General features: G+C 39.5%; 1 non-coding gene across 1 annotated transcript; it reads left to right on the top strand.

Moving 5' to 3' along the window:
- The first annotated feature begins 13,977 nt into the window (after positions 1–13,977).
- LOC120101320 (small nucleolar RNA SNORA17) lies at positions 13,978–14,106 on the top strand. The gene has a single exon (XR_005501692.1). It is a non-coding gene; the product is annotated as a small nucleolar RNA SNORA17 (small nucleolar RNA).
- The last annotated feature ends 3,360 nt before the right edge of the window (positions 14,107–17,466 follow it).

Genomic DNA, 17,466 nt, shown 5'->3' with positions numbered 1-17,466 from the left:
CTGTAAGTGATTTGCTCGTATGATGCCCAGTTTTAAACATATTGAGGATGAGAAACACTCTAACCCATGAATTTATACACTTTTTGATATAACATACACAGTTTGTATAATATTGTGAAAATTCTCATATAGATTTGTCTGAAATTATACTTTGTTAAAAAACTTGGAGATTTTTTAAAACAAGTGACTATAGTTTTTATTTTAATTTTTTTAGTGAATTCCCTGATGCCACCATGGTGGTAATGAAGGATTTGCATATCCCAAAGTTGACGCAAGACATTTAGTTACAGGCAGATTATCCTAACAGGTCCTACTAAGGGACAAACTTTTTCTTTCTGTTGATGAGAATTTTGTGGGAAGCTGAGAGAAAATGGAGTTCAATTTGCATTAATAAAACTTCCATATGGCTTCAAGAAGTGTGTGCATATGTGTGTTTTTTAAAGTAGCTCGCTCTTTCCCACGATCATAGGAAGAAGATCATGCTTGAAGAATTTTAGTTCATGACAGCCATGCAGCTGTGGTTTTAACAACACACACAAAGAGTCAATAGGATTGTGTGTGTCTCTCTGTATGTGTGTGTTTGAAGTAAATGTTGAAATGAAATAAGTCAAAGGAAAAGGTAAAATTATGTATAATAAAGCCAAAAAGATATGTCTTTTTAGTGGCAGAATATCAGTGACTTCTCTTCAATTTCAAGGCACATGTGAAGGTTTTCCATGTTGGGTGTTGTTACCCTCTTGTCAGACACTGCTCACGTGAGTAGGATCGGGGTTTGGAGCATCCACACTTGTTTTGTGTGTTGTTTGCTGTTGTTCATTTTTCCATCCACTTATTTTCACACCAGCTATGAGAACCAGCTGTGACTCCAGCGCTGTGATGGAACCCAAGAGAAACACATGCTAAGACTTAGAGGAAGCCATAGTGGGAGAACAGTTCCCCTCAGGAATGTATGCCCAAATGTAACCACTGGCATCCATAAGCGCTACCTATTTGGTAAAAGTTACTTACAAATGTGAACAAGAATTGAAAGATGCGACTATTATGGATTATGGCAACAGGTATTTTCATTAAAGGGGAAAACTTGAAGGGCACATGGAGAGAAGGTATAGAGCTGGTAGTATGGATCAGGGTGATGATTCCATGAGCTGAGAAACAGCAACAAGAGTATGCATAGGCTTATTTACAAGTAGAGGTTCTCAAGGGATAGGACTCTGCTGGCGCCATTTAAACTTCTGGGTTTGGAATTTGTGTTGTTTTAAAGCTACCTTGTTTGTTCTAATTTGTCATAGAAGCCTTAATAATCTGATATGGTGCAGAAATTGTGAAGCCATCAAAAACTCAGAGATCAAAAAGAAACATAATAGTCTAGTGCACTTCTTTCTTTCTTTCTTTCTTGCTTGCTTGCTTGCTTGCTTGCTTGCTTGCTTGCTTTTTGGTATTAGCGGTTGAAGGTGGGGCCTCACACATTCTGTTACCACTCAGTTACACTCCTAGAATTGATACAATGTTTTATAAAACAAAAATAATTTCCTCAAATCCATTTCATGATAAGCAGCGTGTTAACATTTTAAATGACAATGATGTCACTGAGGTTCCAACGGGGGTAGCTGCATTGGTGTCCTCAGTTAATGAATGTCACTTGAATAGAATTGAGATAAACTCAGGGTTTTATTCATATTGGGGGAGGATCCAGCCAGTCACCCACCATGATCCCCAGTTTGTATAATCTATACCACAAAAACTGATGTAGGGGAAAAACTACACTGGAGGACTGCTTCTCTGTCCTTTCATTTTCAAGCCTCTGAAAGGGTTTAGTAAGAGCCATTCTTTTCAACCTGTCTACATTTCTCTCGGTCTTATAGCTTTTTCAACTGCCTTCCTGGTTTTCTCTGACTCCGGTTTTACATAGTCCTTCAAGCACATGGTATAGCCATCTGCTTGGAGTTGGAGGCCTTCAAACCAATTTAGATGCAAATTAAGGAGAGAGAGTTAGAGCCTGGTAAGGGATTGGTATTGGTTAGGAAATCTGCTGTCCTTATGGAAATCATGTTACTCCTATTTGGGCTGTTTCTCCATCCCTTTGAGACAGAGGCTCATGCAACCCTGATTGACTTTAAACTTACTATGTAGCCAAGAAGGTCCTGGTACTTCTGATCTTCCCATCTCTGCCTCTTTAGTGGTGAGATTACAGGGACTGGCTTATGAAGAAATGGAGGTTGAACCTAGGTTTTGTGCATGCTATGCAAGTACTCTACCAACTGAACTACGTCTCCAGTCACTGCTCTTTCTCACTAAAGAGAGTTTGTGCTCTGTGTGAAGCACCTTTATGTTGCATGAAAACTTCTGTCTATTCACTAGGATCTGGGAAGGAGACAGATGAAACTTGGAGATCTTTCTCTAATCCAGTTGCAACACCAAACACTTACTGGACTCTTCCTATGTATCAGGCACTCACTGTGCAATTTAAAACAAGGAGGCAGAGGAAAGGGATAATGTCTACATGAAGTAAAACTGTCTAGTGAAAACCACAAAATTCCCATGGTCAGCAGACATAGGAGAAGTGAGAAGAGGTCTACAAGAAGAGTTCTAGGACAACAATTTGGTATGCACAGTTTCTCTAAGATTCTTCCCACAACTACAGACCCTGTCCCCTTGATTATTGAAACCACACTATGATTTTTTATGGACCCCTTTTAACTTTTGGAAATAAAACTAAACTCAGAAATACCCCTCTTATTTAACATGGGCTTACAGTGAAGTCCAAAATGTAATCAGGGATATTGATGCTCATTTCTCCCAAATAATCATCAATGTCACCCTGCCACCCTCTCCAATTGTATCTCTAGGAAATGCCTCTCAAGGGATAGTGGGGCAGTCATTCTTTAATGCATAATGTCGGTTTTTCAATTATTAAGGGTGGCTTAGAACTATGCAGAAAACCATGGGGATGCAGTGATCTGCTTGAACATTGAAGAATATGAAGTTGATTACCCAAGTATTTATTTGCAAATAGCCTTCCCTTGAGCTAGTGTGACATCAGCTGAGGTAGGTGCAGTTCATGGAGTCCAGGTCAGGAAGCCCCATGGCAGTGCTGTTCTGAGATGTTAGGGCAAGCTGTGTAGAAAGCATCAGGGTGTCTGTGCTTCTGCACAGTGTGGGGCTCACTTTCATCTTTCTCTTTGAGCAGGAAGCAACATTTTTTTCTGCCAAGAGTTTAAAAGTCCATCCTATCACCACAGCCTCCAGAAGAATGATGATCCTTTAGAAGCAACACAGCTGCCAGAGAGCAAAAGTGAGCACAGGTTCCCACAAAGACTTAGAGAAGTTGTTGGAAGATGCAGAGCATGGGGATCTGAGGGAAATGCGGAGAGCAAGCACAGCAGCTCCAGGACTCTGCATTCAGTGTGGGATGACAAACTCTTCCACTGAAACTACTGGCAAAGGTTCAGTCCTGGGGTGATGTGATTGCAGTCTATGTGGGGGATGTAGTTACTGAGATGTTGGATATGTTCCAAGAAATTATGTCCAGCCCACGTTACCTAATAAGAGAACACCCTGGGATGCTCAGAACAGGGCCCACGTTTGTCCAATACTACATCTCCAGTCTCAGTAAAAGTCACAATTTTCTCTTTCATCATGAGAGTTATTTCTGATGACTGAGAAAACATTAGCTTATGTAGGTAACTATGAATGTCAAATCTCAGACTCTATAATTCCTGTTATGTAAACAGTGATTTCATTCTATCTTCACCCTCAGAACCCCATTTATTCTATGGAACAATGGGAATTTAAACTTGGATAATTCATTTCTCCCTCCAATTCCAACTTTCTTCCCTAGACCGGTATCTCAAAGATCTTAGTGTTGTTCCTGTTCTTCAGTAGATTTGGGGGAGGAGCTAGCTTGCTAACCCTTGTTTTTCCTCCTCTGTCTGGACCTTGACTCTGCTCTCCTATCTGGATCTTGGAAAGCCACATAAGGCTGCTCCTTGACTTCGTCCTCAGTCTCATCAGAAAGCCTTCTCCATTATTGCTTGGCCATTCCTGGGTCTATACCATGGAATATTCTCTGAAGCTACCAGAAACTCTCCCTTCATCTGCTCATGTTTCCTCTTAGGTTAATGCTATCCCATATTTGTCTAGAACAGAGTCTTATATTCTTAGATGCTACAACAGCAACTATTATTGCAGGAGTGTCTATCTCTTTGGATCTCCCTGTGAAAGGCAAGTAAGTGGAAACTCATTAGAGTGATAGAGTTCCACCCTGAGTTTTGTAGGCCCAGGAGCATCTCATGTTGTCCTATGACTCCTCCCCCTCCCCCAAGAGGATGAAGCTTTCTTTGTGGTGAGGAAGGAGGAGAGAAAATTCTTTTCTTATTTTCTCAACAGACATTCTCCCTGTACCTTCATTCTGATTTTTGAATCTCTGAAGCAAGTAGTAGGTTCTCTTGCCTTTCCTAATTTTTGGTGCATCCCCCTTTCGCAGGATGCTCATGCAGAACACTACCTTTTTGAGTAGAAGGACAGTGGATCTTGAGCCAGAAATCAACAATAGATTTGATAACATTCCAGAAAGTTAGGATGCTTTGAAACCATTTAATCAACTGATTGTAGTCTCCACAGAATATGAGGTCAGTTGCTCTCTGTGGATCCCTTTATTTACCTCTGTGAAGCTCTAGGTTTAGGCCACTTATCTAGTATCATTATGTAAACATTCCTCTCTGCACACACTCTGTTAGAATTAAGATTTTTGTATGTTTACAGTAAGAAACAGAACAGTGTCTTTGGCAGAGTTCTCTTTCAGGAGGCCCTAGTTTATGTTTGTAATATTCATGCAAGTGAGTTGGAATTTCTCTGATACCAAATGTCTTTCACATATTAGGTCTTAGAAGCCAGCTCTAGAGTAAATTACTGGGGAAAATATCAAGCTCAAATCTTAAGCTATGAAAAGTTTCTTTTATGTATATGTGTCTTGATATTTTAGTTCAAAATTTAATACCTGGTCTGTGCAGGACTCAGAGGCTGGCTCCTTAGTAACTTTGCCACCCACTTTCCACCTCTTGATAAATGCCATTTTAACTCTTTAAAAATCACTTTTAGGAAGCTGTAATTTTGAGGAAATTCGTTTCTGTATAACAAACAAACAAAATCAGGAAACAACCACAGACAACTTTAGAAGGAACTCTGTGAGCACTGAAATTATCTTCCTGCACTATTTCCTCATGCTTACACATTCAGTCTCTAGAGCTGAAAATAGCGTCCCAGGAAATGAACAGAAAATTCAGACAAACGAAAGAGCAAAAAGTGTCAAGCAGAGGTTACACTTACTACAACCCCTCACTGAGGACAGAAGGAGTTGATAAGTGTCCTTTTACCTTGATCTGTAATGTCCATCGCTTATTTCTTTGACATGAAACTGCCAAGTAGCTCAGGAAGTGATGGGCTACTTATCAGAGCCCGATTAAGCATGTGCACCAGTGAAGTCAAAAGCATCTCAGATAAAGGACAAGTGCTTTAATCTTTCCTGCAAGATAGGGCTCCAAATCAGCACATTGTACAAGGACATTTGATCTGGATGTGTGAGTATTTTGCAAGGGGAATGTGCGTTGGAATAAAGCAGTTGGTTACTATGCTTCGCCACACGGGGAAGAAATGGCTCTTTGTACAGTGAACATCAGAATGTTGACTGTACGTGGAAAAACTACCTGCCCCTTCTCTGAAGAGTCCTTATTGTTTATGCTGTCTACTTCCTTGGATGTTTAAATACACTTTATCAAGTGGTTCTGGAGGAACTTTGCCACAGTGGAAATGGAATCTGAGAGTCACCATCACTTGCTTGGGGTCACAGGCATCAACTAATCCTCACACCACACCCTATAGTTCCTGTCCATTTCTTTACTCGATCACTCTTAGCTCAGGCTGCTGTAACAAATACAAGTCAGCTACCTTAAACAACAAACATTACTCTCCGTGGAGAATGGATGTCGAAGATGAAATCGTTGGCAAAGTGAGTTCTGGTGAAGGCTCTTTCCCTACTTGGAACAAGCCTACTTAACAGTATGTCTTCAGCTAGTAGAGACAGGGGCTTGATCTCACCCTAAACTTGTGGTCCTTTGTTGAATAGTGGGATTAGAGGCATGTGTGACCTTGCCCATCTTTATTCTCTTCTTAGAGACTTTAACCATGACTTGAGGCACCATCTATTGGCTTCACCTGACCAGGATTATCTCTCAAAGGCCTCATCTAAAAATAAGCATTACATTGGGGGTAGGGGTGGGGTAGGGCATTGATATTTGAATTCTAAGCATTTAGTTAAGTGTTGTCCCCCCCCCCCCGCAATGGCCCAGAAATGGAATCAGCTTAGATGTTTATCAAATGATGAATGGATAATGAAAATGTGGTTCATATACACAACAGAATACTATTCAGCTGTAAAGAGAAGTAAAATTAGGACATTTCAGAAAAGGGATGAAACAAACCAAGTTATACTCAACAAGGTGATCCAGGCCCAAACAGACAAATGCTGTATGTTCTCTTTCATGTGTGGATCCAGCTTGAAGTTCTATAGCTAGTACTTTTTTTGAATTGTCTATAAAGGCCAGGAATATAGGAAGGGGGCATGTGGGGGGACTTAAGGGAAGAGAACTAGAAGAGTCCATGTGATATGTTAGCAGAATGGAGACTATGGGGAGTCAGGGTGACTTTTCAGGGAGATTAGGATTGGAAGGGGTAGAGGGAGATGAGAGGGTAAAGGGAAGGGATAACTAAAAATCAAGGATATATAGAAAAAGTTTTAAGGAAGCATGCTATATATTGTAAGTCTGTTAAAGTATCATACTGGTAGGTTAGTGTTGCCCTCAAACTTCAAAACTTTTCTTTGTAGCTGGTGCTGGTTAATGTAGAGACTTACAAATGGGCCAAGTTTGGAGTGTAAGTGACAATCAGATGCTGTGACCTGAAAGGAACATTTATATTATTCCTTCAAAGATTCACAGAATATCCAGAGGACAGGCCAGCAAGAATGCAGGAGTCAGAGGTTGGGGATGAGAAAACTATATGACTAGACATGGCACAGTCATTGTACTTATGAATTCACTGCAGCTGTATTCACCTGCCCAAGATCTGCACAAGACTGGCCCTACTACCATTTTAGCATACATAAGGGAGCTCATGAGGCCCCACCTCTCACTAGGATAGCTAATTGTGGCTGGGGCTGGGAAGGGCACCATTTTTATAAGTGAGATAGCCATTGAAAAGTCACCTATTCTTCAGTAAATATTCCAGGGTTTCTATTGTTTTAGAACTGGAATATTATATTTATATTAATTTCTTCCTCCACTTAGAATCTATAATCTTTCACAAAATATTAAATTTTCATTCTCATAAATCCAACTATAAAATAATTTGCAGTAAGCAGCTGATAAACCATGAAGTATTATGTGATTTAAATGGCAGCACATATTCTGAATTTGGGACAAAGCCAGTTGTTTTGATGACTCCTCTCTTGGGGCATTGCCAACTTTTATGCCTTTGTGTTTTATGTATCATAAATTTGCAATGTGCTGGGTATTTTATGTGAATCCAATATAGCTTCTTAAATACTTATCAGTTATCTGTGGATAGAGTGTTCCTGGGAGGCTTATGTGTTGAAGGCTTTGTACATAAAACAAAGGATGTTTGGAGACAAGGGTCCTGGAAAGTGACCCTCATCTCTGGGCTCTGACTTTATCAAATGTATTGATCCATTTATACATTTATAATTGAGTAACTTAACAGGCACAGTGAAAACTATGGCATATGGAGCCTCATTAAAGAAAGAAGGTCACTGACAGCATGCCTTTGAAAGGTAGAGCATCATCTCATCCTTAGCCTGCATTCTCTGCTTACAGAGTGCCCTGATAAGAACAGCTTTGTCTCACAAGGTTCTTTTTACATTACTTTTTGCCTTGCCACAGGCCTTAAGCAATAGAGACAGTCAACCATGAGCTAAAACATCTGAAACAAGAGCAAAAATCACCCTGTATCTTCGTACTTTGATGCAATGGTGGGACCCTGATCAACATACTCTCATTATTTGTCACCTCCCAACACACCTCAAATACTCAATAGAAAGAATTGACTTGGGTGGACACAGACTGCAAATCTATTAAATTACCTACTTTCCTCATTTCTCTGACAAAATATCTGCTAGAGGCCACTTAAAGGAGAAAGAAACATTCTGGTCCATGGTTATAGGGACTACCAATCTGTCGCAGCAGTGACCGCATCATGAAGACCTTTGAGGAGGGACATGTGTGTTCTGTTATTTTCATATACTGGTGAGTCAGAAGCAGCCATACCTTAGCCTGAAAGCCAAGCTGGGCTACAGTTCTCAAAGACTCACCTTTAGTGACCATCTCAACAGCCCTTGTCTCAAAGGTTCCATCCCCAAACATTACTACCATCTGTGAATTAAGCGTTCAAACACGAGTCTGTGGGATACACTTCAACTTTACACTGTGCCATTCTGTGCCTGGTTCCACAGACTCACAGCCATCTCATCATACAAAATGGATTTAGTCCAACTTCAAAACACCTCACAGTCTTGATAGTCCCCCAAACTTTTTCAAACTATGTTCCAAGGCATAAATCAGTCTGTTAGCTTTCATCACTTGTAAAAACAAAACCAAATTACATACTTCTAATATACAATACCACAAAATAAACATTCTCACTCCCCAAAAGAAAAACATGAGGATAGCAAGGACACACTGGACAAAAGCAACGCTGAAATGCAGCAAGGAAACATTAACCCTTACATCTCTGTGTCTGGCCTGTGGGACACTTGGTGGTGTCATCTGCTCCAGTGGGCTTGGGTAGCCCTATCCATATGGCCTGCTATTTGCAGCACACAAAGCCTTTGTTGTATGTTGGTTTCACGCACAGCCTGAATCTTTCCTAGCCAGACTCTTCATTCTCAGTGCAAAATAGCCTTTACCTTCAGAGATTTGCAAATTGGCTTCTCAGAGCCTCCTTACAGTGAATCCAACACTGTCATACCATGGCTGGTCTCAAATTCTTTTTTTTTTCTGAGTGCAAGCCCCAATAACCCTATATATACATGTCAGCCAAGTAGCACTTCATGCTGAGTTCTGCTGCCAGGTTCAAGTATAACTGTATCCTTTGAATAACAACTATAGCAGCCTCCTAGTTGTCCTTCTTGACCTTGTATGTCTCCACAGTTACAAAAAACAAATGCTTGCTGTTTAAGTTACTCAGTCATGTTAATCTCTAATGGAAGCCAGAGCTGACTAAGATGGTTGTCTAATGATTTTACTTTAAAATATAATGTATAAATTTAAGAAATATACAAAGAGACTGTCATGATACAGTTTGACTCAAGACATTAGAGAGATCCAGCCTTTTAAATCCATCTCAAAATTTACACCAAGATCTCTGAGTAGTTGGCTAGATTTCAGTAGTAGAAGCATGGTTTCCCTCTTGTTGTGCATGCAGGTCTTCCAATTGGAGACATATTGGTTGCTGCACAGGTATGAATGCCACTACGGCACCTTTAGGTTTATCTGCCATGCATTGTTGTGGTTCATAGTCATCATAGCTGGGTAAGACTGATGGTTGCTTTTCTCCATTAGAAGCTTACATGGAAGCTTTAGGTACCATGAAAGCTAGTCCACTGGGAGAAGGCTTTCAGGACAGTTAAAGATTTAGGAATATAGTAAGATGACCAGTGGAAGGGGAAGCCCTTGGTCCTGCTAAGACTGAACCCCCAGTGAACGTGATTGTTGGGGGGAGGGCGGCAATGGGGGGAGAATGGGGAGGGGAACACTCATAAAGAAGTGGAGGGGGAGGGGTTAGGGAGATGTTGGCCCGGAAACCAGGAAAGGGATTAACACTCGAAATGTAAATAAGAAATACCCAAGTTAATAAAAAAAATTAAAAAAAAGATTTAGGAATAATTAGATATTTACATATATGTATGTAACAATTATTAAAATGTGAATGAGAGCATGAATTTGAAAGACAACAAGGAGGGGTATTTGTGCAAGGGTTTGGAGGGAGGAAAGGCAATAGGGAAATGCTGTAATTATAAGTTCAACAAATAAAAATTTCAACCAGCATTCTCTATGACATTAATAAAAATATAGCAATCATCAATATACTATTATTTGGTGAAATCCGAGTAATAAAATTAAGAGTAGACAGAGCTAGAAATAAAGTGATTTTCAAATATGTGTTGATTTCTTACTTTGTACAGATTAAGAATTACAATTCTGTGAAGAAATTTCACTATACATTTTCAGCTAACCCATGAAAATATTTTCTAGCAGCAATGATGTTGAAACAAAATTTACTTATTCCACACACTCTTTTCGTTAAATTTCTAGAGTCTTTGTAGAACACTATTCCCCATACATGGCTGGTCTGTGCCTTGGTAGGACAAAACACTGTGAGTTTCAAACAGTAATGTGCATGGCTTCTGGCATCACAGAAACATTGAGAGGATTTAATGAGAGACTTGGTATTATGATTGTAGAAAAACATTATCCCTGTGACAGTTTCAAAGATAGAAGCATGCAGGAGTCAGAAATGAAGATAGACTCAGGAAGAGAAGTTAGAGAGCAGCATAGATGCGCTTAAACTCCCAGGTGGTGGGAAGGGCTTAAGAAACATGGAGTAGACTTGGGAACTAGATGAGGGAAAGGAGGAAAAGAAGAACTTCAGGGTCTATACATCTATACATCCTAGCTTTACAAATTAATCATGAAAGAAAAGTTGGATTTTTGGCTGATTGACAGGGCCAGAAGCAAAAAAAACCATTTTTAATATTTAAAAAAACATTTAAACACTGTTTCACTTCCTTAAAATTCCAAACTCTTGGGCTGGAGAGATGGCTCAGTGGTTAAGAGCACTCACTACTCTTCCAGAGGTCCTGAGTTCAATTCTCAGCAACCACGTGGTGGCTTAAAACCATCTCTAATGGGATTCAATGCCCTCTTCTGGTGTGTCTGAAGTGTGCTCCTATACATAAAATATATAATTCTTAAAAAAATTCAAACAAATTTAATTCCACTGGAGATCAGTTCTGTTGTTCATTGTATTGTGAAAAATTATACTTTAGAAAACTATGAATGATGAAGAATTCATTGGTTACTCAGTCTCCATTTCCTTAAAATATATACATGTATGTATATATATATGATATTGATAGATATTTATTGATGAACATGCCTGTATGAAGTATACAGGAAAGAGCAAGGAAATCAAGGAGAAGTTTCTGTAAGTCACAATAATAGACATTTGAACTGTATGGTGATGCAATGTTGGGAAAGTACAGATCAGTTCATTGACAGAGAGAAGAGGTTTCTTTAGGGTTCTCTAGTCTCTGGAGTAAAAATCATAGATTCAGCAGGTGGAGGAATAGTTCCGACAGCATAGTCAGAAACCTAACATTTTTGTTTGGAATTCTGAGTAGAACTAAGCTAGGTATTGTTACACATAGTGTGGGTCTTTGGTTTCTTAAAATAAATCTTGAAACATGGGATCTAGCAGTTTGGAAGTGACAATAACCGAGTTTACCAGACAATAGGGGTTTCGTTTAAACTCTGCCAGTGAAAGCATTTGTGTGAGTTTTGGAGGTAGGTATGCAGAGAAGCCATCATCTTCCAGGGGCAGCTGACATCTGCAGATGGCAAATGTGGAACTGTGCCAGTGGCTTTGGGGGTCCCCTTGTGCCAAAGGCAGCATGGATCACTGGTACATGTTTGTTGGCACGCTTCTCTTTCTGTTTCTTTGTCATGATTTCCTGTAATAATTAGGTCAGATTACATTTCTCTGTGTTATAACTTTACCACTCGAAATAGCATAATACCTGAATTTTGATGAAATTCTGGTACAATGATTGCATTCAGATCTCTCAATTTGGCTTCAAGCAAGACAATTTAAAACCATGTGATATGGACCTTGGTAATATATTCTCATAAAATATTGTGAAATAGGTGTCTAAATAAGATTTATTTGTATCATTGTATTAAAATGAAGTAAGACTTTATTGGGCACTTGCAAGCCATGAAAAATAGCTCAACTGGTCCAGCTATTATCAAAACAGAGTACATTTAATTGGAGCATTCAAATATTCAGCCAACACATATTTATTGTGCTGGTACCACAAGATGTCATGCTGCTGAATTTTCTGCCAGTTTAACTTCTTGTGAACTTGCCAACATAAATGGATAGAAAAGAACAGGTTTCATTCCTTAAAAAATCATCACAGAGCCAGGAATATGTTTATACCCTTGGAAAACATTATTGTACGTTTATTTCTGTCTCACCTGAACTCAATGTCTTCTGTGTTTCAAACGAGGAAGGAAATGAAACTGACAGCTCTTTTCAGCAGGGAGACTGTATTTATTTTTTCTTCTGGTTACATAAACCAAGTTCCTTAACATCCTTTAGTCAAACTGCCTGGGGAAGTGTTGCATTTCTGACAGTGTATCAGTGCAGTTTGAATGATGTTGTACAGAATGATGTTTAAAAGAATAGAAAGACACTGTTTTCCAGATAGAAACCAAATGTAGTCATCCCTGACTGATGTAGGGGATTAGGTCCAGACTCTCTGCAGACCACAATCAGAGGATACTCATCATCCTTAGTAACATACTGCTGTATGGCCTGTAATCTATACATTCCCCCTTTATACTCTGACTCAACTGTAGCTTACTTGTGACACTTAATGCAATAATATAGGGGTATTATTTGGGGAATAATGGTGAGACAAAATGGTGTGTTCGCACATTTTGCACATATCAGGTTTTATATGTGTATATGTATATGTATATGTATGTGTATATGTATGTGTATATATATATGTGTATGTGTATATGTATATTCAATTAGTTAGCTGCAAAACTCACAAACAAGCAGACCAATTGTGTCTCACAATGAGAGAGACTCATGAGATTGGAAAGATGCTTAAAATTAAAAATAATTTATAGTAGTACAGATATTTCTAGTTGAGGTTTTCTAAAACAGGAACATTTAAAAAGAGACAAAGAAATACAGACAATTCTAACTACAAGGAATAAAATACAATCAATCTTCTTGGCATTGGAGACAAATCTGCATACTGTCTACCCACACCACATTCGCTTGATAGAGTAAAACCTCGGTGCTTGTTCTGTATAGAACTCTTTATTGCTCTGTGCTGGTTAGTTTTATGTCAACCTGACAGAAGCTAGAATCACCACAGAAGAGGTGGCCCACTGGAAAAATACCCCTATAAGACCGGGTCGTAGGTAAGCTTGTGGTACATATTCTTGTTTGATGACAGATGTGGGAAGGTTCAGCTCACTGTAGGTGTGCCACCTGTGTTCTATAAGAAAGCAGAATGAGAAGGCCATATAGAGAAAGCCAGTAAGCCGCACTCCTCCATGACTTTTGCACCAGGTCATGCCTCAAGGTTCCTACCCTGCTTGGTTTCATGTCCTGATTTCCTTTGATGACAAACTGTGATATGGAAGCAAAAAGCAAATACGTTTTTCAAGTTGCCTTTGGTTACACCAATAATAACCCTAGCTAAGACAGAAATTGGTACCAGGATTTTGGGGGTATTTCTGTGACAAACATGAGCATGTAGAGTTTGGGAGCACTGTGGAAGGACTTTGGAAATTTGAGCCAGATAAGCCATTGAGGGTTCAAAGTTTGGTGAGCTGTTCTGTAGAAATTTAGAAGACAAAGAGAGTAGAGAGAAATGTCCACAGTGGAGGCTTGGCTTGTGAAGTTCCAGAGAGAAGTCTGACAGTCATTTAAAGACTGCCTCATGGCTGCTTCATAATTTGAATTAAGGATTCATGGTTCAGGTCAGCTAAGGTGAAGAGTCAGCTATCATTAACAAGAGATTCACATCACCTAAGTAAAATCCTTATTTTTCTGAGACAATTGATGCTGGCTAGCCAGAACTGAGAAATTAGTTGTGATTCAAAGAACAACAAGCATTGCAGGTGTGGCTACTGTGACCCATGTGCATCAGTAGGTAGCAGAGAGGAGAGAGAGGCTATGTCTACACTCAGTGTTCTGACCTGTGAACATCTGAATGATTAATAACCTAAAATTCCCTGCAAAAAGCAAACTGAAAAGAATACCAGTTCAGAGCCAGAGGGTTCAGACAGAGAAGTAGACTGAGATGACCACTGGATTCTGATAGCTCTCAGAACCAGGAGCAAGCTAGCGACTAGACCAGCTCAGACACCTCCCAGGCCCAGATCCAGGGTTTGAATTGGCCCACCCCAACATCCACCCCACTGATGAACTATGCACGTACATGAAAGGGAGCTTCCTATATTTCCCTGATGCATAGCAACAGGAGGATATCTGAAAAGAGTCACAAGGAGGTCCCAGTGTTAATAGAATAGCAGAATCCAGAGGCCTTGTTCCAGACCAAAACATCATGGCAATGAAAATGTGTGAAAGAGGTATGGACAAAAGGGTATACACTGGAATCTACTGTGACACACTACAGTTTTCACAATGAGATTTTTTTCCTCTGTTGGATGGGAGGTCACAAGGGTGGAAGAGGAATATTAGAGGAAGGGAAAATGAATGGGATTGAGGTACATGATGGGAAATTCACAAAGAACCAACAAAAAGTTTTTAATAAAAGAAGAAGAGAACAGTATCATTGAGGTGAGATCTCCTGGGAAATGTTTCTTCTGAATCAACATATGCAATGTATATTCAGAGGTGGCCAAGGCTAAGGTTGTATCTGGCCACTGAACTTGGTAGTATAAGAATCACCCAAGTTGTACTGGTTTTGAAGACATAAAGGAGCCATGGGTAGCAGTTGAGGCTTGGCATTGTGTGGCAGGGCTGGAGTGGCCCAAAGAGAATGTAAGAGAGGCTGTTGATAAACATGTATCTCTGTTGCAGCAAGTGACTCCAGAGTTTTGGAGGTGTCCATACTATAGGACAGTCACCAAGGACAGCAGCAGCAGTGACGTAGGATCATCCTGGAAGACAAGCTGTGTGTGCTGCAGAGGGCAGAGCCTATCAAATAGCTCCTGCCCTTTGAGTGAGTCCAGTAGATTATGAGTGAAGTCCAAATATTGGATGTTGAGTTATTTAAACTGTCAGTTTGGTTTTGCTTTGTTATGATTGTGACTGTACTATGATTCTTCCCTGTTGAAATAAATTATTTAATTTAAATTTTGTTTTATAGGAGCCTGCACTTGAGAAACTTTAAACTTTTAAAGAGACTTCAAATTTGACAAAGTTTTACATAGTGAGAGAATGAATATTTTAAAGAGATTGAATTTTAAGTGCTTGAATATTTAAAGACTATAGAACTTTTAAAAATCTGGAATGTTTATATTTTAATGTCAATATTAATGTATGATTTTGGAGATAAAGAAAAAGGGAAAGATTGTAGTTTAACAGTGGTGTGTGTGTGTGTGTGTGTGTGTGTGTGTGTGTGTGTGTGTGTGTGTGAATTTGACAAGAGGTCAGTTGTGGTGGCTAGTTTTGTGTCAAACACAAGCTAGAGTCATCTGAGAGGAGGAAGACTCAATTGAGAAAGTGCTACCGTAAGACTGGGCTGTAGGCAAGCCTGTGGTAGATTTTCTCGACTGATAATTGATGTGGTAGGACCCAGTTCACTGTGAGTAATGCCCCTACTCCTGGGCTGGTAGTCCTAGGTTTTATAAGAAACAGGCTGAGCAAGTGTACTGGCTGGTTTTGTGTGTCAACTTGACACAAGCTGGAGTTATCACAAAGGAACCTCCCTTGAGGAAATGTCTCTATGAGATCCAGCTATAGGGCATTTTCTCAATTAGTGATCAAGACTAGAAGGGCCTATTGTGGGTGGTGCCATCCCTGGACTGGTAGTCCTGGGTTCTATAATAAAGCAAGCTAAGCAATCCAGGTGGAGCAAGCAAGTAAGCAGCATTCCTCCATAGCTTTGCATCCTCTCCTGCCTCCAAGATCCTACCCTGTGTGAGTTCCTGTCCTGACTTCCTTTGGGGATACACATCAATATGGAAGTATAAATCCTTTTCTCCCCAACTTGCTTCTTGGTCGTGATGTTTTGTGCAGGAATAGAAACCCTGACTAAGACAGAAAGTCAGTAAGCAGTACTCCATCATGGCCTCTGCATCAGCTTCTGCCTCTGGGTTCCTGCCGTAGGGAAATATAGGCCAAATAAATGATTTTCTTCCCAAGTTGCTTTTGGCCATAGCATTTCCACATGGCAATGGAAACCCTAACTAAGACATTCTGGAATATACTAAACAGTTGAATTCCTCCTTGGACAATACTTGCCTCTGAAGTCCATTAATATTCTAGAGCTATTCTTACCTGCTTGGTATGTCTCTTCAACTACATTTATTTAATAACTTAGTCAATTGTTTTATTTATCTGTATATTAATTATACTTAAAAAGTGTAGGTGGTAGCTACTAATAAATGTTTGCTAAACATATGAATGTGTATGTCAGTTGTAGTTGTCTTCTAGAAGGAGTGTTAGAAGCTCTGTCTTCCAGTTTTATGTTTCATAAAATAAAACCAGTGCCTGGTGAAGGTATGACCTGTTCCGGTTCGCAGCAGTAAAGCTGCAGGGCAAGAAACAAGATTCACTGCCTTCCATTTAGAAGCCTTTCTGCTGCTTGACTCCTGCCTGACTTGGAAGTCAGCTTGGAAAGTTTGACTCATTTGCCCAGTGTTTTCTACATAGTACTTCTAACTTCTGTGGTGATGACTTGAAGCTTTTAGAATGGCTGAAGAAAGGCACTTACAACTCCAGTCATCCAATACCAACAGTAAACCTGCAGGTTCTCAGATGGCTCCTTATCTAGTTTGTAGCCGATCTCTTTTGTATATTAGAAGTACCATGTGGCAATTGCTTAAAAATGCTGTGGAGCCCATGTTGGGTCCAGGTTCCATATTTGACTTTTAATTAATGAATTACAGGATTTTCTTGTAAACAAATTCTGGAGATAAGTCATTTGTAACAGAAATAGATGATAGAATGGTAACTAATAGATGAGTCAGTATTGATATATAGGTGATTGAAAGATAGGGGATTTCCTTCCAGAATGTCTTACTTTTTTATTACCTTCCTAGTGTTTTTAAAGAGCAGAATTACTAAATTTGGATGATATTCTATTGACTTACTTTTTTATTTTGGTTCACCCTTTCTCTACTATAAGAATGTTTTGCTATCTAATCTTCATGAAGACATGGCTGATGCCTTCTGGCAGAATGTTCATAATTTTTATCCTTTACTATTTGGGATTCATCTTAAATTAGTTTTTTGAATACCACAAGCCAGGCTGTGGTCTTCACACTCTACATTTGTTCTGCCATAGACACCAATATTACTTGTCTATCTCCTCTTAGAAAGAATTAACATCTTTCTTTCAAATTCATCATATATATGAATTTAATTCTGTTTTCTGCTCTGTTTATCACTTTTCCAAGCCCA

This window comes from Rattus norvegicus, chromosome 2 (genome assembly GCF_036323735.1).
Source record: "Rattus norvegicus strain BN/NHsdMcwi chromosome 2, GRCr8, whole genome shotgun sequence".
Lineage (NCBI taxonomy): Eukaryota > Metazoa > Chordata > Mammalia > Rodentia > Muridae > Rattus > Rattus norvegicus.
This window is presented reverse-complemented; position numbering and strand designations above follow the sequence as displayed.